Source organism: Erythrolamprus reginae, chromosome 1, assembly GCF_031021105.1.
Source record: "Erythrolamprus reginae isolate rEryReg1 chromosome 1, rEryReg1.hap1, whole genome shotgun sequence".
In the NCBI taxonomy this organism is placed as follows: Eukaryota; Metazoa; Chordata; class Lepidosauria; order Squamata; family Dipsadidae; genus Erythrolamprus; species Erythrolamprus reginae.
The window spans coordinates 315,004,546-315,028,582 of NC_091950.1; the positions used below are offsets into that span (position 1 = coordinate 315,004,546).

The following is a 24,037-nucleotide window of genomic DNA, read 5'->3' on the forward strand; positions in this document are numbered from 1 at the left end:
CTAGGACAAGGCTACCACACAGAGAAAGGCAAAGATAGTCCTTGACCTATGACTACAAGTGAGCCCAAAATTTTGGTTAATAAGCAAGAGCGTTAAGTTAGTTTCACCACATTTTATTCAATCCATGATATTTCCTGGCACTAACATGTACAAGCTAGAGAAGAACATCTGAAGCGTGTGTAATATTCTAATGTACAGATGTTATGATTACATGTGTGGCAGAAAGGGGACTCTGGGTGCGGTTTTACAAATGTAGTAAATGAGGTTGAATGTGTATAGTTTTTAGAAGAGGCCTGTGTGGGGACGGGGGGGCGTGTACATACACATACAATAAATATAGTAGTTAATGTATCTTTTTGTGTGCATGTGTATAATATGTGTGTACACATATGGAATATATAGATAGGATTAAATTTTGGATGTTCAATAGTAATAAATAGGCAGGGAAATTATATCTTGTTGAGGCCTTTGGGGTAAGGAGAGGCCAGACATCCTAACTCTAACCCTAATCCTTGACACGAGTGATGTCAAGTTGGCTGCACCCATCTGGTCACATGATCACCAACCCAATCTACACACAGTCACATGACCGTAAAGTGCTTCCACCCAGTCACATGACTGCCAAACCACTCCCACCCAGTCACATGACCATGAAGCCACGCCCACCATTACATAACCATGAAACCACACGCACAAAATAAGCCATACCCAAAGAACCAGTAGTAAAAAATGTTTAGAACCCACTCCTGTGTTCTAAAACACCTGTGATTATATTGCAAATTATATTCTCACATTATTTTTGAGGTTACACATTTCTAAAACAAGAATTTTCTTTTTTTAATCTTGTTCTATTTTTTTTGTTGCTCGTAGTATTCCTAAAGTAAGAATATTTCAGTTCAAAATGTATTGAACAATAGAACAAAAAACTATTTTGCAATAATAATTGGAATTTTTTTCTCCATTATTCTTTTTGTTTTGTGCATCAGTTTCCTCCTACCTCCATTCAGTAATACAATAGCATCTTGCGTGAAAACAGGTCTCAGATTTCCAAAACGGATTAAGGTACTTTACGTGATGTGTGTGTGTGTGTGTGTGTGTGTGATAGTCTGTCATTTAGGATTCCATTTTTGCTTGATTTATTATTCTTTTTTATATGGGAAATTGTTACTCTATATTCAACTTTTTTTCCTTATTGTTAAATGCAGAAATATTGTCATTAATTAATACTAGTTGGAACAAAATGTTGGAATGCTGCATTAACTCAATCAGATCCAAGATTACAACCTTAGGAGTATTTCTTCCTCCCTTTTCATCACATGAATGCCTTTATATCCTACTTCTCAGCTACTATTTCTTTAGCATGGTAATAAATTTCCTCCAGGTGGCACACTTGTCCCTAGCATTGAGCACAGCCATTACAATAATTCTTAGCTATAGATTCTAATTCTTAAAAGAGTGATTGAATTTTGGCTTATGAATAGTGATGGGCGAACTGAACCCGCACAATTCGGGTCCGTACCGAATTTTACGGTGTTCGGTATGCTGAACACGAACACAAAATTTTTCCAAACTTCGGGCAAAGTTCGGGGTCGTGTTCGGCGTTCGGAGCTTTGACGTCACCGGCAGGTTGCTAAGGATGCCAAGGTGATCACTTCCTGGATTCCATGGAATCCAGGAAGTGATCACCTTGGCGTCCTTAGCAACCTGCCGGTGACGTCAAAGCTCTGCCCCCGGAATCTCTTCATGGGAGGGATTCCCCGTTCGGGTTCGAGTTCGGGTTCAGTTCGGATTCGGCCGAATTTTGCGTAAAATTCGGCTGAACTTGCCGAACCCGAACACCGTTGGGTTCGCCCATCACTACTTATGAATTGTGCAGAATAGAAAAATGAAGCTACTCAATCCAATAGGGATACTTAAGCTGTTGTTCTTGTTTATAGTTTAATGAGAAATGGGACAGAATGTGCATGCTCTCCAAATGGTCAAAACAAATCTGCCATGAGCATCCTACCTGACAATTATCCTAATTTGCCCAGGATAATCACATAGTTGTGTTGGTCATCTTACTCCACAGAATTATAAGATAGAAGTATTGTAGCACCAGGGGTGGGCTACTGCCCGGACAGTAGGGAATGCAGTGGGTTAGCAAAAATGGTGCTCCACCCCAGAGCACCCAATTTGCACTGAAATATGTTGAAAGAAAATGCAGGGCGTGAACAATGAACAATGCCTAGTCCGATTGTGTCCCTGGCCTATCAGCCTATTCTTACAATGGCCAACCAAATGCACAAGGAAGCTGTAGTTTCCAAGCAGATGGCCTTCAAAGCAGTGATGGGCTGCTGCCCCCACCAGGGGGGTGGAGCAGTGGGGGTAGTATGTTTATGCACTATTTATTGAATACTTACTTGGAGTCCAGAAATGGCCCATTTCCAGACTTCTAGTGGGCCCAGTAGGCTTCCCTGTGGCCTGAGAAGGGCAAAAACACCCTCTACTGCCCCCCGGAGGCCCTCTGGAAGCTGAAAACAAATTCCCAGAGCCACTGTGTGAGCCAAAAAATCAGCTAGCCGGTGTGCACATGTACGTTGGAGCTAAGCTAGGGCAATGGCTCGTATGCTGCCAGATATGGCTCCGCCATATCGTGCCACTCATGCCATAGGTTTGCCATCACTGCCCTAACTTATCTGTTTCATTTCCTCACATCTTCAGACAGAGTAGTCCCACAAAGAACCAACCTGGATGGAACCAACAGAGGAGCTGTCACTTGGGTCTGGAAAGTATGGAAATTATTGAATAGACTGCCCATGGATACAACAAGATCCAGAGACATTCTGAATAGTGATGGGCGAACCGAACCCGCACAATACGGGTCCGTACTGAATTCTGCGGTGTTCGGTGAGCTGAACACGAACCTGAAATTTTTTGAAACTTCGGGCAAAGTTTGGGGTCGCATTCGGCGTTCGGAGCTTTGACATCACCGGCAGGTGGCTAAGGACGCCAAGGTGATCACTTCCTGGATTCCATGGAATCCAGGAAGTGATCACCTTGGAGTTCTTAGCCACCTGCTGGTGATGTCAAGGCTCCGCCCCCGGAATCTCTTCATGGGAGGGATTCCCCAGCTCCTTCAAAGGGAGGTCTTCATGTAAAAATAAACTTTGTTATTTTTATCAAAAAGGACGCTGCAGCAGCGCTGCAAGCAAAAGGCAGTCCTTTCATGTAAAAATAAACATGTTTATTTTTACATGAAAGGACCACCCTTTGCTTGCAGCGCCGCTGCGGTGTCCTTTTTTGTAAAAATAACAATGTCTATTTTTACGTGAAAGGACCGCCCTTTGCTTGCAGCGCCGCTGCGGCGTCCTTTTTCGTAAAAATAACAATGTTTATTTTTACAGGAAGACTTCCCTTTGAAGGAGCTGGGGAATCCCTTCCATGAAGAGATTCCGGGGGCAGAGCTTTGACGTCACTGGCAGGTTGCTAAGGATGCCAAGGTGATCACTTCCTGGATTCCATGGAATCCAGGAAGTGATCACCTTGGCATCCTTAGCAACCTGCCGATATACATGACATCAACGCTCCGCCCCCGGAATCTGTTGGTGGGATTTCCCGTTTGGGTTTGGGTTCAGCCGGATTTTGCGTAAAGCTCCTCAGAACTTGCTGAACCCGAACACCGTTGGGTTCGCCCATCACTAATTCTGAACAAATGGGGCTACCCAATTGCTTCTGCTGTTTGTGATTATATTGGCATGCAGATAACAACACTTAAGTTTACCTGCCTTTTGTGTCCTGATCTGTGTACACTTGAGGATTTCACCATAGCACGACAAAACACAATCAATGTTGCTTATTTCTGGGGAAGATCTGTTTAATTTGCACATATTTTAGTTTTGTATTTATATTTTATATCATGTGATGTTCGTCCATCGTGCTCAAAGAGGACCTTGACATCTAATAGGTTGTTAGCTGTCATATGTCACATACTGGTAATATATTTTACTTTAATTGGGATGCTCCTTCAGGTATCTTTTTTCTCCGCTTTCACTTCTGAGCTCATTTCTAATTTAGGTTGGAGAACAGGAAGAGGGAAAATTCTTCTAGGCTTCTTGGATTCCATCATCTTTCTCCAGCTGTCTTTACTGAGATGACTCCTACTCTTTGAAAACTAATGTTTTCCACCAGCTACAGTATCTATAGCTGTGTGTTTTTGTTAGACACAAAACCATTGAGTATCTGCATGAGGACACTGAGACTGAGTAGGAGGAGAATCCTTTAACCTTGAAATAATTTATTTATCCCAAATCCGTTAGGGCAACTCACCCATCCAGCACCTTCCTATACTGCTGCTGCATGCTATAACAATAGCAATAGCTCTTAGACCTATATGCTGCTTCACAGTGCTTTACAGCCCTCTCTAAGCAGCTTACAAAGTCAGTATATTTGCCCCCAATAGTGTCATTTTACTCACCTTGGAAGGATGGAAGGATGAGTCAACCTTGAGCCGGTGAGAATCAAACTGCTGAACTAACCACTTCGTTATCACGGCTTTGTCAGCCCCCAAACCAAATAACAATATGTGATGATTCTACCAAGCTGAGTTCTTTATTGTTACATAGCCGGCACTGGCTGCCGATCGGTTTCCAGTCACAATTCAAAGTGTTGGTAATGACCTTTAAAGCCCTACATGGCATTGGGCCAGAATACATCCGGAACCGCCTTCTACCGCACGAATCCCAGCGGCCGATAAGGTCCCACAGAGTTGGCCTTCTCTGGGTCCCATCGACCAAACAATGTCATTTGGCGGGCCCCAGGGGAAGAGCCTTCTCTGTGGCGGCCCCGACCCTTTGGAATCAACTCCCCCCCAGAGATTAGAACGGCCCACACTCTCCTTGTCTCTCACAAATTACTCAAGACCCACCTTTGTCGCCAGGCATGGGGGAGTTAGGATATTCCTTCCCCTAGGCCATTACAAGTTATGCATGGTATGCTTGTGTGTATGTTTGGTTTTTATAATAAGGGTTTTTAGTTGTTTTATTAAATGGGATTGTTACATGTTGTTTTTTATCATTGTTGTTAGCCGCCCCGAGTCTGCGGAGAGGGGCGGCATACAAATCCAATTAATAATAATAATAATAATAATAATAATAATAATAATAGACAAAATATTGCCAGACTGAGCACTCTCCACCTACAATATCTCCATCCATAGTATACTCTGTGAGCTACTGTGGGGGAGCTGTCTTCACCCTCTTTTTCTGATAATATCTGGACTCCTAATACCTCTTATTCTTCTGAAATGCTCCTTCTCCCATACTCCTTGGAATCCACCTCCTTATTGCTTTCCATTATAGCCAGCTTATATCCCAAATACCTTCCCTTTAGATGAACAATTATACTATCTTGGTGCACTTTACATGTTCCACCCATACATGCACCATATTCTTCCCCTACTGTGGCTTCCTATGTATCAAATCTCTCATGAGGACAATGAGAAGTTCTGAGATTCCCAAAGGTTTTACATGAGCAACCCAATTGAAGTCCTTGCTATAATGAAGCACATAATGACTTATTTGGGGTATTCTTTGGCAGTTATCCAGCATGAAAATTTAGTGAGTGGAATTTGTTTCAGCAAAGGAAAAAGATTATTCAATGCATAATCCATTCAACATTATCTGGTTTTGTTCTATATGAACATATAAATGCTAAATAAACTTGAGTGAAGATGTATGAAGTCTACGGAGTCTACGAGTCTACGGAGAGGGGCGGCATACAAATCTAAATAATAATAATAATAATAATAATAATAATTAATAATAATAATAATGAATGCTCAAATAAATGTCCAGTGTCTTCCTGTGGAAAGAAAGTAACAAGAAAACCAGAAAACAAACCCAATGGGGAACATCTGTACGCAGTCTCTATACTCAGAATTCTGCCCCACAAAGGATCAGAGGGAACAGTTCGTTTAGCAGGTCATCTCTTTGGTAGGCTCCATTTTATAGAATATGTTATCATCTGGATTTGTTTGGCTCCTACACTTCCGGCATTCTGCAGTGTTTTAAAAACTATTCTCCTTAAAAACCCTGCTGCTCAGTTCAAGAAAACTCCCTAATCTTATGTTCCCGGGTCTAATTGACCCGGACTGCAAATTGATCATTTTAGGTACTTATATTTGGTCTTTTTGAAAGCTTTTTTCACCTGGAAACAAGTTTGAACATTTCTGCACACAATGGAATGAAAATTGAACTGAAAAAATTAATCCTTATTGGTTTATTTTGCACATAAATGCGCCTCCCCCCCCGTGTTTGTGGATTTTTTTTAGGTTTATAAGGCCGGGGGGGGGGTTGGCCCTTTTGTGGCAAAAATAAACCAATAAGAATCATTTTTTTCAGTTCATTTCTATTTTTCTTATGTTCAGGATTGTTCAATTTAGTATATCAAAACTTTTGGGGGAATATTCCTTAGAGATTTGTAGCCTAAAAAAAGTATAAATTGAAACAAAATTCAGAAAACATGGGGGGAGGGGCTTTTTGATAGAAATAAAAATATAAGCCTCAATTTTTTCAGTTTAATTTTCATATCATTATGTTCATAAATGTTCAAACTAGTTTTCCAGTTGAAAAAGTTTTCAAAAAGATCAAATTTAAGTACCTAAAAAAATTCTTTTTGGTCCGGTCATGTACGAACAGAAACAGACTCGAAGTGATGATTTTTTTTTGCCCAGAAAAAAATTAGCCACCACCCCAAAAATATTGTTTTGATGATCAGCAATGTTAAATTGAGTAAATGAATGCATAAGATATTAAAAATATTTCGGATTTGAAGCTTGCGTAAATATAAAGTGAAAATGTTTGCAAGCAGCCAAGGGGTGGGGGGCTTATTTATGATTGTAAACAACCAATAAGAAACATTTATTTCAGTTCATTTATATTTTTCTTATATTCAGAAATGTTCAAACTACCAATCCCACACCAACTTTAGTAAAATTGAACACATTTTGCAAGCAAAACTATCCATAAATTGAAAAATATTTCACAAAAATGGGGGGGGCATGCATTCTATCAGCAAAATAAACTAATAAGAATTACTTTTTTCATTTCAATTTTCATATCATTGTGTGCAGAAATGTTCGGACTACTTTCCAAGTGAAAAAAGTATTCAAATTGACCAAACATAAGTACTACAAATGAAGAGTTTTCGGTCCGGGTCAGGGTGACCCGGGAACACAAGAAGTGTGACTTTTTGTTTTTCAGCAAGAGAGAAACCCCCCACCCCACCCCCCCAAAAAAATTCTCATAGAGAGAACCCTTGAAATGATGAAAAGTCATGAAATTTCAAGTTTCAGATATGCAGGGAAAGTTTTTACAGGGACTCAAACTTGGCTTCGGGTCACATACGACCCGAACTGAGCAGCAGGGTTTTAAGCAGCCATTTGACAGCTGACAAAGATTTGAGGTGACCTTAGCATTCTTAAGAAATTGTTTATTAGTCGGTTTTAAAGAATGGGGATGATACCTTCAATCCCTTACTTTCTACTGTTCGCCACAAGTCTTTTGAATGGGCGGTGAAATAAATAAATAAACCACCCTTATCTTCTGTCTCATTGTACAGTCTTATGCGGTTCCATGGTAAAGAACCAGTAACTCAGGTTGAACTAGATCTGCAACTGTCAGCATGCTACAGTGGCAGTGACTAGAGTCCAAGGGCTTACTCATAGCAACAGGAGGAGCAACTATGGCTCTTTGCAGGAAAAGAAGACCCTAATTTTTACCGATTTAAAAGGCTGAGCGCTACCATCCTTTGTTGATGTAAGCAAGAAACATTTTAATCAGCCAAAAGCCAGATAACAATCACACCCATTTTTCCAAACTTACTCATCTCAAGCAGCCACAAGAAGGTAGGGCTATGAGTCACTAGGTTCAGTGCAGGAGTCCCATAAATTCATTATCTCAAAAATTGAGATCAAAGAGAGAGATTGAATAAGTAGCTCAGCAAGAGTAGGATTCCGTGAGGAAAGCAACCTCACAATTGATTTGGACATTACCTTTTGTGGCAGTCCTGTAAAGAAATAAGAAATCTGTAGTACAATATTCCAAAGAACAGAATAGTTGCATTTGTGAAGCTGCAAAGCACAGTATGGACTCTCCAGCTTATTTGATGCTGCTGGTGGTGTTGGTGGTAGTGGTAGTAATGATGAAGATGATGATTAAATCCATTCAGTTGTGTCTTACCTACCTATCCTTCACATTATAGAAATATTAGACTATTTATTTATTTATTTATTTATTATTTGGATTTGTATGCCGCCCCTCTCCGAAGACTCGGGGCGGCTCACAACAAGTGAAAAACAATCCAATACATAATCCAATTAATTAAAATATTAAAAGTTTTTAAAAAAACCTATACTAACATACACACACACAAGCATACCATGTATAAATTCAGCGGGCCCAGGGGGAGATGTTTAGTTTCCCCATGCCTGACGGCAAAGGTGGGTTTTGAGAAGTTTACGGAAGGCAGGAAGAGTAGGGGCAGTTCTGATCTCCGGGGGGAGTTGGTTCCAGAGAGTCGGTGCCGCCACAGAGAAGGCTCTCCCCCTGGGGCCTGCCAACCGACATTGTTTAGTTGACGGGACCCGGAGGAGGCCCACTCTGTGGGACCTAATCGGTCGCTGGGATTCGTGCGGCAGAAGGCGGTCTCGGAGATATTCTGGTCCGATGACATGAAGGGCTTTAAAGGTCATATAAGACTAATCTTATATTTAATCGTTTCTTTTCTTCACACAATTTTTGTCTTCTGTTCAATAGTGTCCAGTTCTTGGAGACCTCCTGGAAAAGTCTCTTCAGTTTTCTTGGCAAGGTTTTTCAGAAGTAGTTTGACATTCCTTTCTTCCTAGGGCCAAGAGAGAATGACTGGCTCATGGTCATCCAACTAGCTTTGTGTCCAAATTGAGACTGGAACTCATGGCCTCCTGGTTTCTAGCCTTAACTACTTAACTACTATATCAAAGAGGCTGTCCACATCATTTTAAGTTTAAATAAAATTAATTAATTGCAAGATTAATGAGCCGGGGTGGCGCAGCAGGTAGAGTGCTGTACTGCAGGCCACTGAAGCTGACTTGTAGATCTGAAGGTCAGCAGTTCAAATCTCATCACCGGCTCAAGGTTGACTCAGCCTTCCATCCTTCCAAGGTGGGTAAAATGAGGACCCGGATTGTGGGGGCAATAGCCTTGCTCTGTTTAAAAAGTGCTATTGCTAACATGTTGTAAGCCACCCTGAGTCTAAGGAGAAGGGCGGCATAAAAATAAAATAAATAAAATAAATAAATAAATAAGATAAAACATAATAATAATTAATAATAATTTATTAGATTTGTATGCCTCCCCTCTCTGCAGATAAAACATCAAGGATGCATGTTTATGACTAATTTCCTAGTACCTAGCCTCAAAGCATTTGATCTATTGTCACTTCCCCATCACTGGATGGTATGGGGGGAATCAGAAATAGGAAAGTGGATGGATTTTATGACTATCATCTGCTTTATTGTTGTTATTCTTCTTCTTGCCCACATGGCATCACATTAGACCAGCCTTTCTCAATTTCATCCATTTTAAGTTGAGTGGAATTCAGCTCCCAGAATCCTCTAGTCAACATGCTGACTAGGGAATTCTGGGAGTTGAAGTCCATATACTTTTAAATTGCTGAGGTTGAGAAACATTCATTATGCCAATAGGGAGCTTCAAACTCCGATCCCCACCCCCTGATCCTCCTCCCCAGAATAAATCTAACCCATGTTGTATAGGTTTGCGTAATAACCGGTTGGGAAAGTTTGCTCACTGACTGAAGCACAGGCCTCAAACAGGGTGGGGTTCTTATACATGTAATTACTGTACACGGCTTCCAAAAAACACTGCTGTTTTAGCATGGGAAACAGGCCTGTAACTTTGATTTCTATGCTGGCATGGCTTCCCTTGCAATTTTTTTAAAATACCGCCCAGCAGTTTCAGAGTACACAGTAGAAAGGTGTTGCTTGTTGGAAGTCTCATCCACCGAGGTGTGGCTTCATCCAGCCCTAGCTTAAGGCAAAAGCACACAGCAAGTTTTAACATCTCTTCTTGAAACCTTTTATGCTGATTTGAAGTCTTCAGTATTTAGCTTTCACCATGCAGTGTTTTCTAAACTCTTTTAAAACAAATAATTGAATGAGGAAGGGTAGATGATCACTCAAGTTATATACTGCTCAAAAAAAATAAAGGGAACACTCAAATAACACATTCTAGATCTGAATGAATGAAATATTCTCATTGAATACTTTAGAAACATAGAAACATAGAAGACTGATGGCAGAAAAAGACCTCATGATCCAGCTAGTCTGCCCTTATTTCCTGTATTTTATCTTACAATGGATATGTGTTTATCCCAGGCATGTTTAAATTCAGTCACTGTGGATTTACCAACCACGTCTGCTGGAAGTTTGTTCCAAGGATTTATTACTCTTTCAGTAAAATAATATTTTCTCATGTTGCTTTTGATGTTTCCCCCAACTAACTTCAGATTGTGTCCCCTTGTTCTTGTGTTCACTTTCCTATTAAAAACACTTTGTTCTGTACAAAAATGAATGTGCACAACAGCATGTGAAATTGATTGTCAATCAGTCTTGCTTCCTAAGTGGACAGTTTGATTTCACAGAAGTTTGATTTCCTTGGAGTTATATTGTGTTGTTTAAGTGTTCTCTCTCTTTTTTTGAGCAGTGTATAAATTCTAAATAAATAAACATGATCACCAAATGGGGTAGTTTATTGCGTCACTGACAGAAAGTTTCAAAAGGTAACAAATGAAAATATGTTATCCAAAAGGTAACAAACGAAAATATGATCTGCTATAATCTTCTAAATCAGAATACAATATGCTCCAATACAGTGTAGTGTTAGCCCTAAGAAGCACAAGAACCTAAAATAAGTGTACTGGGGCATAGTAGATTGCAATAGAGTTTACTGCAGCATAGTTCTCTTATGTAAATCTTTGGTTATCCCTCATGTTTCTTTATCTGCATTATCCTCTTCTTTATGTTAGTCCTGCTCAATCCCTCTTCCCACCCTGTTGTGCTCAGGTTTCATCTTGGTGCCTTAAGATCCTGGTTAACTAAGGAAGGAAAGGAAGAAATGACTTCAGCATTTTACCCTGGGAGTAAATTTCTCCTCATAAAATGTTACTACTTTTCTCCATTTGTCACTCACATCTACACCTAACCACTGTTAGTTGCAGTAGCTATCTTGTAACTTAAGGGGCGTGCATAAGCACACCAATGTGCCTACCGTCCCTGTCCCCATTTATTGGTATCCATTTCCTATACTCATAATCAGTAATGGGCAGCCAAACTTTTTACTGCCACACTGTGTGTGTGGCTTATTTTGTGGGTGTGTCTTGATGATCATGTGACCAGGTGGGAGTGGCTTGAACAATCATCATCGTTCAAGTGAACTGTTAAATCCTCGACTTACAACCTCACCAGTGTCGCTCTCTGGGGTGACAATTTGCTTCGCGTTTCCCGTGCTCTCCTTCCTAGGTCACTCTCTGCCTCAGACTGGGTAGCTAGGCAAATGGGTGCTGATCAGCTGTTGAGAAAAGATGGGGGAGGAAATGGGCCCACTGCAACTCCTGCCAGTGCTGGTCTCCCTGCCACTTTCCGAGGAGGAGGAGGGAATAGTCAGCTGGAGCTGGGCACACAACTTCATTTCCGCCGGTGGAACTGCATTCCACCCCGTCCTGCCTGTTGTCCGCCCCTGCTCATAATCATGTTTATACTTATATTTTTTACCTTATACATGTTTGACAAACAAATAGATAAATAAAAATTTAAGTTTAGCAGCCTTTTCAATACAGTACTGTGTCGCTTCTCAAATGCAACTTTTCTGACTGGCTGCATGGTGCAAAAATAGAATGTGTTTCATTTGGCTCAGGCTTTAGATGAATAAATGCCACACCTTAGGAGTGTCTATGGGAAGGTTGACATGCATGCCTGGGCAGATACATCACACCACTTTGTTCACATAGAAAAACCCATCCCAGCTTATAGTATCTCCCCCTTCTCTATTGCCTTATCCTGCAGGACCCTTGATTTGTTTGATCTGTATTTTTTAATTTTAAAAATTCCATCTTCTTTCTCTGCAAAACACCATTTTCCCAGGATGTGATATTATTGGTGTTTATTTCTTTTACTTTCAAAATAGTTACCTGAATTTTAATTGATAAAATAATGTTTTTTCAATAATGGATTAGACAATTTTATTCTATCCCATTCCAATCACCTCAGAGAAAATATCAAGAGAAATGGCATTCCAATTATAACACACTGTTCTAAAATTATGTTCACATGTGCCCACAGATAAAATAGGGCAGTGATGGTGAACCTATGGCACACAAACCATTGCCTTAGCTCAGCTACAGCATGCATGTGTGTGCTGACAGCTGGTTTTTGGCTCGTACGGAGGCTCTGGGAGGGCATTTTTGGCCTCCGGAGGATCTCCAGGGAGTTGGGGAGGGTATTTTTTGCCTTCCGTAGTGTTCTGTCGGGCTCTCTGGTAAACTCCTCCCCAAAATTCACAGGTACAAATTTCAGACACACACACGTTTGAAAATTCAAAACAATGTTCTTCGGAGAGGGGCGGCATACAAATCTAAGTAATAAATAAAATAAATAAATAATGAAAATTCACTTAAACTAAGCCCTCTTTTGGTATAGCAAAGAGCACTCGTCTCCAAACAAACTGGTAATTTGTACAAGTCCCTTATCAGTTCTGTGATACTTAGCTTGCAGCTGTGAGGCAATTCACAGTCCTTCAAAGTGAAACACACTTTGCTCTGGTTTAGTTTCAAAGCGGGGAAAAATCAGCATGCAAAAGGTCAAAGTCAGTAAAGCAGGCACAAAACACAACGATCAGATAATCCTCCACAATGGCCAAACCCACAGGCTGCTCTTTATAGCAGCCTCACTAATTACCACAGCCCCACCCAACCACAGGTGGCCTCATTTTCTTTGATAATAATCTCTCAGTTGTTGCTGCCTATGCATCGCTCTCCGCATGCATGGCTGTATCATTAACTCTTGTTCTGAATCCAAGGAGGAGCTAGATAATTGATCTCCTTCTGAGCTGTCTGCCACACTCTCCTCCTCCCTGTCACTCATGTCTTCTTGGTCAGAGGAGCCTTCATCAGCAGATTCCACCGGGGGCAAAACAGGCCTGCAGCATGTGGATGTCTCCCCCACATCCACAGTCCTTGGGGCAGGAGCTGGGCCAGAGCTAACCACAACACCAAGACTCCAAGAAAACCTCTGGAGCCAGGGGAGGGCAAAAAAGAGGCCTACCAGGCCCACCAAAATTTGGGGAATAGGGAAGCAGGAGGGGCCGTACGCACATGCTCAGGGGTGGGGTAGCACGGGGGTGGGGGTCGTGAGTGCAGAAGGCATTTAATTATGGATGTGGGAACTCATGCGTACAAGCACACACACTTTTGGCACCCAAGGAAAAAAAGTTCACCATCACTGAAATAGGGGATATTTTTAAGTTTAGTCAGATTGAACGTCCAGTGGATTTAAACCAAGCTGATTATATTTTCATCTGCTTTTGTACAATGCAACTCAGTGTCAGTGACAATATAATGTACTATATTTGGTGATCATATTAATATGACTTCAAAGTATTATGTACCCAGGGGTGGGCTGCTGCCCAGATTGGGGGGAACACAGTGGGGTAGCAAAAATAGGGCTCCACCCCAGAGCACTCAATTTGCATGAAAGATATTGAAAGAAAATGCAGGGTGTCCTGCATAAGCCACACCCAGTGTGGTAGTAAAAAATTTGGTAGCCCTTCACTGTATGTACCCCTAATGTCTCTGCAGCTATTTCTCTTCTGAGATCTACATAACTATGGAGTGCTACTCACCAATAGGGTGGTGTAACTCAACTGGAAAGAAACTCCCACACTCGTCAAGCCCTACTCCGTCTAATCATCACTGTCACATTAGCATGTGAGATGCAGCCGAAAAGGGTGGGTACATTAGGAGAAACAAATGGACCACGGAAATCGTTCTAGCTACTCATATCCCTTATTGACTGACTTGCAAGTGATGAGCAAGACCAGACTGAAGTGCCATTGAGCCAGTTTTGTCACTCATCAGAGAACAAGAAATCTTCTGTTCGTCTTCTCAGTGCTGACTCAATTCTGTAATTCTGATGAAAGCATAAGATCCTGCAGAAGCCACTATTTGCAACGCCTTCTGTGTTCCCCAGTTCCTAGGAGGAAAAGGTTTCTTGGAATCCTCTGGATACATTAAATATATAGAACCTAGTTCCATTGTGTCCCTTATTGCTGTTGTTTTTCTTCAAGGCCCCCAGTGCTGGTTAGCATATTTTGTTTCCTAGGTTCAAGACCTAAGACTTTTAAATTCCCACTAGTGAACCCTGTCATTGGGCAACCTGTTGGGTAGACATATTCCCCCCAGTAGAGATTGAGTGCAGACTATAAATCCTCTTCGTAGTTTCCAGAGTTAGAGTCTGCAATTCACAGGCTGAAAAAGGAACAGGTAGAGCTTGGGAGCAATACAGGTAAAAGAAACACCTTGTAGCCCATGATTCTTCTCAGAAAAGACACCTTCAATATTTTCGATTTCATTTTTCTGCAGTTTACAGGACAACAAAGGTTTCGAAGGCTATATTTAAGTACACCCAACTATTCCGTTTCTATTGATATTGGGCAAAATTAGTTCTTTAGAAAGAACTAATCTGCATCTACCTTTAGGATATAAATCGATTTAAGAAACTAGGATCAGGATTTACAGACTGAATGCAACTTCCAACAACCTCCTTTTGGGGGGGAACTTGAAATAATATTCACCTTCCATTAATTTTACAAAAGTGGTAGCACTGGCAATAATACTGTGTTTTGCCAAAAGATACTTCTTTGCTATTTTAAATTGTTCTTTATTCATCTCCTAAGGGAAGGGGAGATCTCAGGTCTCAGTTATATTTAAGACACAGTTAAAATTCAACTGGCCAGGGATAGGCAAAGTTGGCTCTTCTATGACTTGTGGACTTCAATTCCCAGAATTCCTGAGCTAGCATGAGTTGAAATCCACATGCCAACTTTGCCTATCCCTGCCTTAGGCAGTCAAAGGGAAGTGCCCCATATACTAAAACATTTTTGCAATGGCTGAATTTTTAACACTTAATTATAGTCTCTGTGCTAATCCATTTTCTGAATTTTCAACAAATTAGCATCTGTCATTTGATCAAGGCAGTATGTTTACATACTTAAAGTGTTTGTGTTGTTTATTTTTATTTTTAGTATATAATACCAACCCTGCAAATTCTTTAACTCAATAAGCAACAGACACAAAAATTGTTAACTGATTTTAATAATATCACACCCTTTTGAGCATGTAATTAAGAAACATGGAAAATTATGCCAAAGCACAATAGATGTTTTTGAGTTCAACTTGCCACTGTAACTATTGATTTAACTTTTAATTAAACCTTGAGCATTATGCAGAACATGGAAGCTACACAATTCCTACAGCTTGCAATTTAAGGCGATAGCTTTATGTATTTTTACCCGGGAATAAGGTTTGAATTAAGAAACAAGTCTATAGGACCAGGGTAACTATGACAATTTTATGACCTACCAGTAGATCTTTAACTGGACTTTAAGTCAACCTTGCTGGCTCAGGAATTCTGGGAGCTGAAGTCATAAGGTTGCCATAGTTGCTCACACTTGCTGTAAGAGGTCAGAATATATGACAAAAGAAATGAGTACCAGATGATCCTTAACATAATAGATAGTGTATATACTATATGTACATTTTCTGAATTCTTTATGTCTATGCAGAACAGTCATCCGTTCAGTGTTATGATGGAGTGTGTTGCTTTTGTCAGTTGAACATAAACAAAATACAGTGTACTACAAAAAAGTTGCCCCCGTAAAAAAAAATAATGAACATATTTTGGCAATTATACATCCATACATTACAATAGGTATTTACACTTTAAAACAAATAGGCAAAACTAAGATACACTAATACAAAAGTACAAGTGGAACCTCAGCAAACTCTTCTGAAGGCCAGTTTGCACATCTGGAAACATATAATAAGAGATTGCTGTTTATTGGAAACAGGTTTGGAATGTAATAGAGTTGCCTTTAAAATGTGCAAGCCAATTTTTTTTTGTTAAAATTAAGAGAAATTAGGTTGGTTTGGGGTTTTCTTCGTTAGTGTTGGAACATATTTTCTTCCCAACCTCTTCTAACTAAACAATTTCTGTAGTTTATACAGTCTGTTCTGGCTAATAATGCTTTCAGATAGATAAAAGTTTTCCATGTTGGCTTCATCATTCCCATTCTTGTTAATAAAGATTTTGATTTTTTTTTGCAAACAAAGCATGTGCTTCAATGCTGATGTTTCATTAGAACAACAACACAGATTCCAAAAATTATCAGTCACCATAATTAAACATCCAATTCTGAGAGTTACAATCCCAACACATCTACAGTTGACAAGGTGGAGAAGACAAGCTTATACATTTTAGTAATAATGCAATCAAGAGGGTTATAATTTTTAACATTTGTTTCTTGGTCTTTTTGCAGGGGTAGGCAAAGTTGGCTCTTCCATGACATGTGGACTTCAACTCCCAGAATTCCTGAACTAGCATGATTGTCTCAGGAATTCTGGGAGTTGAAGTCCAGAGGTCATAGAAGAGTCAACTTTGCCTACCCCTGTTCTAGTGCAGTGGTTCTCAACCTGGGGGTCGGGACCCCTTTGGGGCTCGGATGACTGTTTCACAGAAGTCTCCTAAGACCATGGGAAAAGACAAATTTCCCATGGTGTTAGGAACTAAAGCTTCTATTCTGGTGCCTTGGAATTTTTACAATCTGACCAATCAGGCATTTACAGTGGGGGTATCCCTCTGACCTTCAGATTAAAGCTCTGTTGGGAGAATTCTGCTAGACGTATGGTCCAGGGCAGGGGTAGGCAAAGTTGGCCCTTCTATGACTTGGGGACTTCAACTCCCAGAATTCCTGAGCCAATCATGCTATCTCAGGAATTCTGGGAGTTGAAGTCCACATGTCATAGAAGAGCCAATTTTGCCTACCCCTGGTCTAGGTGGTCGCCACAACATGAGGAACTGTATTAAGGGGTCGTGGCATTAGAAAGGTTGAGAACCAATATAGACAGGCTTTAGGAGGATTTCTCTCACACCAAGGAATGAAACAGAGTAGATGTTGTCATTAATTCATCTTACGATCTGCAGGCTTTTGAACCCCTGCCCCTAAAAATGTGTCCCCAAAACGTTCAGAGCAGCCTGCAGAATAATACAGAGTTTCCTGGGGGCCACAGGAGGAAATCAATACTGATTATAAACAAACACTGCAAATTGGTGAATGTTTAATTAAGGCAGCTCAGTTATTATTTGCCTATAAAAACTAATGGTAAAATGTTTTTTTAAAAAAACTAACAAATCCACATTAACAAGAATTGAGAGCAATTATCGTTAATACTTTTTTAAAGCTGCTAAACCTCTATATATTCTAATATTCTTGCATATTGGACCCGAGGTGGTAGGTATGTCTGTATGCTTCTTTGGACCTCAAAGAGTCAGAGGCTCCTTATGATGACCCTGCTACTCTTTATAGGAGATTTTAATAATATACAGGTTTGACGTTTCCCAAAATATGATCTTCATAAAGGGGGAGACAACAAAAGAAGAATCCAAGGCCTATTGCCATGATACACATGGTCCACCCAAATCCGTAGCTCCAATCAAACACATGCACGGTATTTACAGGGAAGGACACACGTGTTGAAATCATTACAGCATAGATGACGAGGCCCATTAGTGAGAATACGGCTGGAAAAAAATGAAAAGATTAAAAATTAGTTACTGACACATGAAAACATTAAGAGAACAGAATCAGCTGTATGGTTTTTTTAATGGCCTTGGGAGAATTTTGAGCCTTGTCGGCATCCTATTCTTATGGTAGTGTTCTGATCCAGCTGCCAGACAAAGGAAGGGTTAACTAGAAGCAAAGCATATTCTTTACCACTAAGCTGGAGGCCTTTCCCTACTTTGAGGTTTGAAGCTCTGACAAAAATACCACCAAAATGGCGATGTGAGATTCTGAATCAAATTTTACACAAGAATAATGAAGAATACTGAATAATAATGAATAATAATAAACATACAGTTTATCTGTTCAGCACTAAAGATGATGTATGACAGATAACTTTTGAGTCATGTTTATGTAGAATTACTCACAGGGTGGGCAGAAATTTAGAATGCTTTTGAATCAAATAAAATAAAATAAATTAAGGGCCCAGGTTCTAGAATGTCATAGATAGATGATAGATAGATAGATAGATAGATAGATAGATAGATAGATAGATAGATGATAGATAGATAGATAGATAGATAGATAGATAGATAGATAGATAGGCAGGCAGGCAGGCAGGCAGGCAGGCAGGCAGGCAGGCAGGCAGGCAGGCAGGCAGGCAGGCAGGCAGGCAGGCAGGCAGGCAGGCAGGCAGGCAGGCAGGCAGACGATAGAGTATATATCATCTCTATCATATAGAGAGAGATAGAGATGATAGAGATAGAGATAGATAGATAGAGATAGATAGAGATAGATAGAGATAGATAGAGATAGATAGATAGAGATAGATAGAGATAGATAGAGACAGAGACAGAGACAGAGACAGAGACAGAGACAGAGATAGAGATAGAGATAGAGATAGAGATAGAGATAGAAATAAAGAGGAGCCGGTGATGAATTCAGAAGAATTTAGGAAAAGCAAAAAAGCTCTTTTTCGATTCTCTTCCCCCGCCCTCTCTTTCAGGATACTAATATTGTCTTGACCCCCAGTTTAAAATGAAATAGACAATGCTTGTGCTTTAAACAAATAATAATAAAACTACTATTTTCTCTCCTGATTAATGCCAGAGTATCATTGCTATTACCCTGTTTTTTATGAAATACAGGTATTCCTTGACTTACAACCATTCATTTAGTTACTGTTCAAAGTTACAATGGTACTGAACAAAATGACTTATGACCACTTCACACATTTATGACTGTTGCCTCGTCGCCATGGTCACATGACCAAAATGTGGGTGCTTGTCAACTCTATCTACAACAGTTGCACAGTCCCAGGTCTTGTGATCATCATTTGTGACCTTCCCAGCCAGCTTCTAACAATCAAGGTCAGGAGGGGGAGCCAGATTTGCTTAATGACTGCATGATCCACTTAACAACTGCAGCGATCTGCTCAACAACTGTGGCAAAAATGATCAGAAAATTGGGGCTCTGACTCACTTAACAAATGTGTTGTAAGTTGAGTTTTTTCTGTACTGCTGTTCTGTTGAGTTTCCTGTGAAAATGTGAAATGGCACAAATCAAGTCTGCTGGGCACGTGGTTGGACTAGATGTCCTAAGAGTTTCCTTCCAACTCCGTTAATCTGTATCTGTAAATCTTTTCTTCATACTAATACTAATATATTATTATTTATTATTTATTATTATTATTATTATTATTATTATTATTATTATTATTATTATTATGTCAGTACAACACAGCAAACGAGATCACTATGCTGGATTTCGTATTTCATCACCAGTCGGGCGCTTCCCAAGCACCTAGGACTGCGTGATATAGCGGCGAATTATGTTTGCTGTTCCCAGTAAAGCAGCCTTTTGCAATTGACAGATGGAGATTTTGTCAATTCCAATGGTTTTCAAATGTCCGCTGAGATCCTTTGGCACTGCGCCCAGCGTGCCAAGTACCACTGGGACCACTTTCACTGGCTTATGCCAGAGTCGATGCAGCTCGATTTTTAGATCTTCGTATTTCACTAATTTCTCTAGCTGCTTCTCTTCAATTCTGCTGTCTCCTGGGATTGCGATGTCGATGATCCATACTTTCTTTTTCTCCACGATCACAATGTCTGGTGTGTTATGCTTCAGAATTCAGTCAGTCTGAAGTCCCACAGTATTATTATTATTATTATTATTATTATTATTATTATTATAATATTTGTATGCCACCCCTTTCCGAAGACTTGGGGCGGCTCACTGGATACAATATAAAACAGTGAATGCAAAACAAATCTAATTAATTTTAAAAAGAGTCTTGAGACTCTTGCGAAAGATGAGGAGGGTGGGGGCAGTGCGAATCTCTGAGGGGAGCTGATTCCAGAGAGTCAGGGCCCCCACAGAGAAGGCTCTTACCCTAAGCCCCACCAAATGACATTGTCTGGTTGACAGGACCTGGAGAAGGCCAACACTGTGGGACCCAACCAGCCGCTGGGACTCATGTGGTAGAAGGCGGTCCAGTAAGTAATCTGGCCTGATGCCATGTAGGGCTTTGTAGGTCATTACCAACACTTTGAATTGTGTCGTGAAACCAATCGGCAACCAATGCAGTCCGCGGAGTGTTGGAGAGACCTGGGTATATCTAGGGAAGCCCATGACCGCTCACGCGGCCGCATTTTGCATGGTTTGAAGTTTCCAAACACTCTTCCAAGGTAGCCCCATGTAGAGAGCATTGCAGTAGTCGAACCTCGAGGTGATAAGGTCATGAGTGACTATGAGAAGAGATTCCCTGTCCAGGTAGGGCCGCAACTGGCATGCTAGGCGAACCTGGGCAAAAATAGCTAGTGTCTCTCCAAACCAAATCTGCTCTGCCATATTCTGCAGTATTCTACCTATACTTCTTTTGCAATGTATACGTAGCCTTACCAGCAACAAAACACAAGCCTCCTATGCCTCTAATGAAGTTGAAGCGAAGTGTCGGGATGGCAAAGGCGATGATGGACAAGGCAAAGCAGATGCAGACGAGTACAAATCCAACCATGAAGGTACCAGCTGCAGCTCGACCCCAAGCTGGAAATAAAAACAGAAAACAATGGTTCCATCCTTTATGTCTCATCCTGGCAAGATACAGCTCTAAAATACCATTCAGTCTAGGGTAGGGTATACATAGTACATTCATTTATCTGTGTTTTATGTACTGTATTTTTTGGAGTGTAAGACGCACCTTTTTCAGGTGGGTCTTATACTCTGAATGTAGCTTTTATCCGGAGCTTTTCCCCCCCAGCCCTAACTAGGTGCTAGTGATGCTCCCAGCTCTTATCCACTTGCAAGCTCTTTCATTGTTACTCTCTGTCAAGAATGTTTTCAAACCCTGTCTTTGTAGGTTTTTTAATTGCTCTAACTTGCTCCAAATGTTTCTCTCCAACCCTAACCAGGTGCTAACAATGCTCCCAGCTCTTACCCTCTTGCAAGCTCTTTCATTGTTACTCTCTGCGAAGAATGTTTTCCAAGCCCTAAGTCTTTGCAGGGTTTTTTCCATTGCTCTAACTTGCTCCAAATGTTTATTTCCAGCCCTAACCAGGTGCTAATGATTTTCCCAGCTCTTACTGGCTTGCAAGCTCTTTCATTGTTACTCTCTCTGAATAAGGGTTTTTTAAGCCCTAATCAAGGATAAAATAATGTCCTGAAGCTGACCAGACTAAGGATGCTGGCCAGATGAATATCTGGCAATCAGATTCTTTTCCCTATTTTCCTCCCCACAAAATAAGGTGCGTCTTATGCTCCAGTGCATCTTATACTCTGAAAAATACGATAATAATGGTTTATTAAATAAACCACAATTGGATGGGTTCATATACAGTAGTAAGGCATTTGTCACGGCTTACCAAGCATAATAGCTGGATTTGCATGATCTGCTACACTAAATCAAATGGCTCAAAGTGCTTTGTGAATTGCAATCATTACATCCATATAGTTTTATCTGCCAAGGGGAGGGGGTAATTGTTTCATGGAACAGGTTCTTTGATTTTAAAGCGACTACAGTTTTAGAGTAAGCCAGTGGTAGGGAGATAGATATAATAAAGGGATTGCTACTTTTGCTGTTAGGCACCATATCTTCGTCTCTGTTAAATAAAGCTTTCTGGGTAATTTCAATATTTCAATAACGTGTTTGAACAGGAATGACTGTGGGACACATAACCAAATTAATTCTGGTTCTCATGAAATCTCTTTCATGTCTTGCCATTAGTGCAGAATTGACAACCACAGCAATATCGATCCCTTTGGGCTGAAAATACAATAAATTCAGGAATAACTTGAGAATCGAATAACAGAGAAAGTAGTGTAGGGAAATCTAAATCTTAGCCGTCTAAACACTTAGGAGTATTTTGTTATTTATTTGTTTCAATTGAGATGCTCATATAATACTGAATTGTTCTATACAGGAAGGAATCTGGCATGTTAAATGCTAAAAATATTTTGCTAAGAATAGTCAGCTCGGAATTTTAAAAAGCATTTGTAAAGGAGTAGAAATCTTTATACAAAGATATTAAAGCTGAGAAGATCATATTGAAAAGCAATGAATGGTGGGGCCTAATTGGGATTTTAGAGACCCAAATTCAAGAGATATGTTCCATGGCTTTGTAACAAGAGCACATGGCACACAAGATAAATATTCCACTTTTATTTGTGCAGCATTTTTGCTTGGAATGGCATTCTAAACATTCCTGGGTATATTTCTCAGATTTCACCCATCAATCTAAAATAAACAAACTACTTAAGGATTCCTCGGAGGATTTTACATTTTCTACACATGAAAATATAACTGATTATAAAAATTATTGAAATTTATTACAAAAGTAATAATTGAATCTTATGATATACTATAAACAGAATATGTTTCACTGACAGCATTTTATTGCTGAAGATTTTTTTAAAATCCTTCATTTCACTTTATTTGTCTTGCACCCTATATAAACAATGCAGCCTTCAAATATTTTGTTCTGAAGAGCAGACAGAAAATATAAGTGTTCATGACATAACACTATTTTCAAAAAAGAGAGAAAACCATATTTAATAAAAACCATATTTAATAATATGCTTCTAAAATATATTTGCTGAAAACATTGATATCAGTACATTCAGAAATACTGAACACTACACAAATCCATTGGATATAATCATTTAACCTTATAATGTCACTGTATACATCCACCCAAATAATTTCTTAGTCTTTAAGAGTGTCACCGATTTAAAAAAAATCAAAATCACAATTTTCAAAATTTTAACTTGCAAATTTTTCTACTGACCAAGACAAGAATAACACCTTCAAATTTCCTAGCCTGAGAGTACAAATAAACCAGAAAAAAGGAAGGTATGTCTTTATAGCATTTATTTGCACAGTTGTGCTGTTGGACAATCAATTCCTTTTTAAAAAAAAACAAAAATACACATTACTAAGCATTTCTAATTTGGAGAAATTGATAATAGTTAGAACATTGCTTCTAATTGAAGTAATGATAACAGTGAAAAGAACTACTTGGAGTTACATGTGCAAAAATGTTATAAAACATGTGATGTCCCTAAATCCTTAGTGTAATTTGTGTCAAACACACACACACACAAATTGTCTTACATTGTCTCCATCACTGACTTACCATAATCCATGAGAGATGTACATCGCCAACCATCTTTTAAAGAGCATAACTTCCATAACGAGCCTTTACTCTCAAAGGGAAACGTTTGTGAAGTTACCCAGCCCCAACCAGCTAGCGAAATGATACCAAAGATCATTGCTATGCCCAGCAGAAGAGGTAAGATCCATCTGCAGCGGGTATAATCCAAACCATACTGAACCATCTTGCTCTGGGATCTTTTCCAGTCACTTTAAATGCTAGGCAAAAAGCTTTTCCTGCAATGGTTTTGGTAGCCTGGGGAGAAAGCAAGGACTAAATGAAATGTGTGTAAATGGAAAAGAGGCAGAGCTGTAGAGAAAAAGAAAGAAAGGGAAGCTGAGAGGAGAGAGAGGTACAGCAGCTTTATGATCTAAGCAGGCCCTAAAGAAAACTCCACCTAAATTTCTAACAGCAAGTCACTACAACAACCTGTTGATCTGGAAAGAAAATTCAGGGTTGGGACTACGCTCATTTCAGAACCTGTCTCCTCCTTCTTTGTCAGCTACTAATTAAGATAAA

The 24,037-nt window shown here is 39.9% G+C and overlaps 1 pseudogene; it reads right to left on the reverse strand.

Moving 5' to 3' along the window:
* Nucleotides 1-17,666: 17,666 nt before the first annotated feature.
* Nucleotides 17,667-23,717, reverse strand: LOC139175345 (p53 apoptosis effector related to PMP-22-like; annotated as a pseudogene).
* Nucleotides 23,718-24,037: the final 320 nt, after the last annotated feature.